Raw genomic sequence first — 6,000 nt, forward strand, 5'->3', positions numbered from 1 at the left:
TTTTTGGGGAGGCCAGCATAAAGGGCATTGCAGTAGTCCAGCCGTGATGTGATGAAGGCGTGGACTAGGGTTTGAAGATCCTCTGGGGGAATCAGATGTTTAATCTTTGCAATGTTCTCCAGATGAAAGAAGGAAGATTTAACTACAGATGAAATTTGGTTTCTGAAACTCAATTCCCCATCGATTAGTACGCCAAGGCTGCGCACAAGGTTGGAGCTGTTTATGTCTGAATTCCCAATCCTGATTGGTGTTGCTTTAGGATAGAGCTGTTTTGATGGCGAGCACTGGCTTTGGACAAACAGGACCTCAGTTTTGTCAGCATTCAGTTTCAACCAGTTATCATTCATCCATGCCTGAAGCTCAGCTAAGCAAGAGTTTATTTTTGGGGTAGGGTCTGTTCCACCAGGTTTGAAGGACAGGTATAGCTGTGTGTCATCGGCGTAGCAGTGGTACGTCAGGCCATGTCGTTGGATAAGTGTACCGAGTGGCAACATGTAGATTGCAAACAGCAGAGGGGATAGGATTGATCCTTGTGGCACTCCGAATTGTAGAGGTGCAGGTTTGGACATTATAGGTCCTAGGGATACTCTCTGTGTTCTGTCAGTCAGGAATGATCTGAACCACTGGAGGACTGATCCACTGATGCCACAGTACTCCTGCAGTCTGTTAAGCAGGATTTCATGGTCAACTGTATCAAAAGCAGCTGAGAGATCCAACAGGATTAGGATGGAGCATTCCCCTCTGTCCCTTGCCATGAGCAGATCGTTGCAGACTTGGATGAGGGCTGTTTCACAGCTGTGGTGTTTCTTAAAGCCAGATTGTAGAGGGTCCAGGATGTTGTTTACTGACAGCCTGGTTTCAAGTTGCAGATAGACAGCCTTTTCAATAACTTTACCTAAGAAGGGGAGGTTGGAGACAGGTCTGTAGCTGCTCATAGCATCTGGATCTAAAGGTGGCCATACATGGTACAATGTTTCACTTTTTTCAATTAGATCATTTAGTTCGATTATTCCGTTAGATTGAATATAAAGATTTTTCCAGTATGTCCAATCAGTTTTTTCTCAAAAAAATGGGATAATCATTCGAATTTCTTGATTGAAAAAAAAATATTTTTAACTTTCATTCGATTCGATTATTTAGATCGAATAAACTTGAAAATTGAACGTTTTTATTGTATCGTGTATGGGCACCTTAAGGGTGTGCCAGGGGCATGAATAGGGGTGTGTCTTAAAGGACCTCTGTCGTAAAATCGTAACATTTAAAATACATGTAAACATATACAAATAAGTATGTTTTTTCCAGAGTAAAATGATCCATAAATGACTCTTCTATGTTGCTGTCGCTTACAGTAGTAGAAATCTGACATTACCGACAGATTTTGGACTAGCCCATCTTCTCATGGGGGGTTCACAGGGTTTTCTTTATTTTTAAAAGCACTTGGTGATTGGCAGTTGCTCTGTCCAACTGTCAAAGAAGTGTACGGTGAGCAGTGAGGCTGGCCAGCTCACTGTATAAATCCTTCTCTGGTAGTGTCTTTATAAAGAATAAAGGCCGTGCTGAGAATCCCCTATGAAGAGATGGACTAACCCAAAACCTGTCGGTAATGTCAGATTTCTACTACCTACTGTAAGTGACAGCAACATACGGGAAAAGTAATGTATGGCTCATTTTACTCAGGAAGAAATGTACTTCTTATTTGTATGGGTTTTAAATTTTACAATTTTCGCGACAGTACCTCTTTAAGTGTCCCTCTTTCTTATCTCAAAAAGTTGGGAGGTATGGCTGTGTACCTGATAGCTGAAATTTGGCTGAGATTCTAGTGTTTGTGCAGTGGCCACCAATGCACCCTGACACTCAGGCCAGCGATTAGCCTGTCGTATCAATTCAGCTGAGAGCATTGGCCTTACTGCTCCCACTACGACCCGCTCCTCACGTGCTGCTTTGTTGGCCCACTAACTAGCGCATAGCAACAGAACGAGTCTAGCAGGGTGGGAATAGTGTTTTGAGACAGGCATTTGGTTCTCAAAGAGGACCTGTCCCTCCAAAAAAAAAAAGGACAGCTGGAAGCTATGGAAATTTTATTAATAGTTATCCAGTTGGGAGGTGGAAAAATCTCTCCAGTGGGGACACGGCAAAAAAGTTCCCCATTTACATTCCATGGAAAATTGTTTGCATTGAGTTTGTATGTTCTTCCCGTGTCCGTGTGGGTTTTCTCTGGGCGTACACTCCCTGACTGACGTCAGGAAGTGAAGAAAATCATCGCTGAGCAAAAGCGCTTTTCTAAGCAAAAAGCGCAGGGAAAAGAGCTGGGAAAATCACAGTATAAATCGCTCAGCGCTTGCGATAGCGCTGGCGATTTATAATGTGAAAAGGCCTAACATCGTAATCTAGCTCTGTCTGTATGTATGAAGCAGTTTGCTACAACCCAGCTGCTGTATTATTTGGTCCTTGAATAATATGACATCGGAGCAGTAAAGGCAGAGCTGAAGGGCGGCCAGTAAGGTGTGTAATGTTTGTTCCTGCACAGCTGTCACTGCTTCTGGCTGTAGGCCAAACATACAGTATGCAGTTTCTGTTATATTCAAAATGCAAGCACCCGGCCAACCAGGAGCCGTCTGTCTAATTATCATGCCATAAATCTCGCCGCCACCTGCTGTATTTATAGCACACTCCATCGCATTCATTCAGTGTATGAGATATATTCAACCGGTCCCTATCCTGATCTGCTCCAGCCATTCAGGAACACAGCGACTCAACATCAAGGGCAAACCCTCATGCTTGCTACACTTCTTTAGTTTAAGGGCACTTTCACACTTCATCTGTTGCGATACAGTACAAAGGACAATAGAACTGCAAAGGACAACAGTTTACCAGACAATGGCCTTGATTCATTAAGCTGCACTGCTAAAGCAGTGCAGCTTAAAGAGAACCCGAGGTGTGTTTAAAGAATGTTATCTGCATACAGAGGCTGGATCTGCCTATACAGCCCAGCCTCTGTTGCTATCCCAAACCCCACTAAGGTCCCCCTACACTCTGCAATCCCTCATAAATCACAGCCATGCTGTGAGGCTGTGTTTACATCTGTAGTGTCAGTCTCAGCTGCTCCCCTGCCTCCTGCATAGCTTTGGTCCCTGCCCCTGTCCCTTCCCTCCAATCAGCAGGGAGGGAAGGGATGCAGGCGGGGACCGGAGTTCTGCAGGAGGCGGGGAGAGCAGCAGACTGACACTATAGAGATAAACACAGCCAGCTCTGACAAGCTGTTTGTCAGCAGCATGGCTGTGATTTATGGAGGGATTGCAGAGTGCAGGGGGACCTTAGGGGGGTTTGGGATAGCAACAGAGGCTGGGCTGTATAGGCAGATCCAGCCTCTGTATGCAGATAATATTCTTCAAACCCACCTCGGGTTCTCTTTAATGTGAAGGAGAGCACGCTACATACATCTTACATAGCAGCACTCGCTGCTAATGCACTCGTGTGCCTTCCTTAGTTATACTTACATAGCAACACGCATAACATTAACCATTTCAGCCCGCGGGGATTTTTCACCTTATGCATCAGAGCAATTTTCAACTCCCATTCATTCGCTAATACCTTTATAACCACTTATCACAATTTATTGATCTGTATCTTGTTTTTTCCGCCACTAATTAGGTTTTCTTTGGGTGATACATTTTGCTAAGAATTATTTTTTTAGAAATGCATTTTAACAGGATTAATAAGAAAAAAAATTCATTATTTCTCAGCTTTTGGCCATTATAGCTTTAAAAAAATCCATGCTACCATATTTAAAACCTATGTATTTTATTTGCCCGTTTGTCTCGGTTATTATACCATTTAAATTATGTCCCTATCACAATGCATGGTGTCAATATTTTATTTGGAAATAAAGGTGCATTTTTTTCCGTTTTGCGCCCATCACTATTTACAAGCTTATAATTTAATTTTTTTTTCGTAGTATACCCCCTTCACATGCATATTTAAAAAGTTCAGACCCTTAGGTAACTATTTATGTCTTTTTTTTTTTTTTTTTATTGTAATATTTTTTTCCATTAAAATTTTTATTTGGCTAATATTTTGGTGTGGGAAATAAACAGCACCACAATTGCACCATATACCCAGGGCCGGATTTGTACTTTTTACCGCCCAAGGCCAACTATACCGTCTGTATGGTTGTTATCTCTGTGTGTCCCAAAGAGAATTCTCCTTACTCTCCATCATTGGATGTCACAGACAATAACTATTTTAGTAATATGCGTATAGATAAGTTATGTTTTCCTTAAGAACTTTTATGTTATGTTTGCCATCTCTTTAATGATGGACCCATTGTGTCACCATGAGAGTTAGGCTGATGTGTACCTGCAGGACAGAGCTTACAGGTCTTGCAGGGATGACAAAAGTACAGGACAGATAGTTCAAAGGTTAAAGCTGTCCTTGTAGATAGTGATGGCTCCATAGAACAGCTTTACTGCCCCTCACTGAGCCGCCCCTAAATTTCTGGTGCCCTAGGCCATGGCCTAGGTGGCCTTGCCAGAAATCCGGCCCTGCATATACCCATACACCGATCACGGTGGTGGAAATTGGAAAGAATGTGATCGCATTGCACTGCAATTTCTATCTCGTTTCCTAGCGGAAAATAGCTCTAAAAGTAGCCATACATGCGATTTTGGCAGCTGATCAAACAATGGACAGATCTCTCTCTGACTGAATCTGATCGGAGAGAGCTTATTTTCAAAAGCACTGAGGCCTGGTGCACACCAAAACCCGCTAGCAGATCCGCAAAATGCTAGCAGATTTTGAAACGCTTTTTCTTCTTTTTCTGTAGCGTTTCAGCTAGCATTTTGCGGTTTTGTGAAGCGTTTTTGGTGTAGCAGATTTCAGATATTGTTACAGTAAAGCTGTTACTGAACAGCTACTGTAACAAAAACGCCTGGCAAACCGCTCTGATCTGCCGTTTTTCAGAGCGGTTTGCGTTTTTCCTATACTTAACATTGAGGCAGAAACGCATCCGCAATCCAAAATCTGCAGCAGCCCGGGAGTATGAGTTTCTGCAAAACGCCTCCCGCTCTGGTGTGCACCAGCCCATTGAAATGCATTACCCTAGCGGATCCACACCCGCAAGCGGATCGCATACCGCAGCGGAAACGCTCTGGTGTGCACTAGGCCTTAGTGAATGGCAGTTGCTCTGTCCAACTGCCAAAAAAGCGTGTACGGAGCAGGGAAGCTGGCCAGCATCATTGTATAAATTACTTTCAGGGAATGTCTTTATAAAGAATAAAAGCCTTGCTGAGAATCCCCCATGAAGAGATGGGCTAATCCAAAACCTGTCGGTTCTGTCAGATTACTGCTACCTTCTGTAAGTGACAAGGACATAGGAGAAAAGTAATTTATGGCTCATTTTACTCTGGAGGAAACATGCTTCTTATTTGTATGTCTTTACACATGTTTTACTTTTAAAACATTTTCGCGGTGGTGGTCCTTTAACCTGCCGCTGTGTCTGTACTTCCGGATGTGCGCTCCACGTGGTTGCCAGCGCATTGTGTTACAGCATGTGGGGCGCGTACATAACGACACACATGCTCCCCAAATGCTATAGTGCAAAGCTCCAGCAACCACATGGTGCACGAATCCGGAAGAGTGTGAACACATCGCTGGACACCAGACGGTTAAAGTGTAACGGCACGGGGGGTGGGGGTCTAACATGAACATTAGGGGGGACAGCGGCCTGGGGTCTCTGTTCTGTTCAGATCGAGCATGTCGGCTCAAGATTTTTCAGCATGTCCAATCAATACATGTGACCAATTTCAGCCTGAAATTACTCGTGGCGGTACCGATTTTTATCCGATTCAATAATAATTATCGAATTGGATGGTCGATCGGCCGCCAAATCTATAGATGTATGGCTACCTTAAAGAGAACCCGAGGTGGGGATATGGGGGGAGCAGATGTTCTCTGCCTAATGACATGGCTCTATGTCCCCATCTGCCCAACTCTGCCCCCCCC

Source organism: Hyperolius riggenbachi, chromosome 2 (genome assembly GCF_040937935.1).
Source record: "Hyperolius riggenbachi isolate aHypRig1 chromosome 2, aHypRig1.pri, whole genome shotgun sequence".
Taxonomy (NCBI): domain Eukaryota; kingdom Metazoa; phylum Chordata; class Amphibia; order Anura; family Hyperoliidae; genus Hyperolius; species Hyperolius riggenbachi.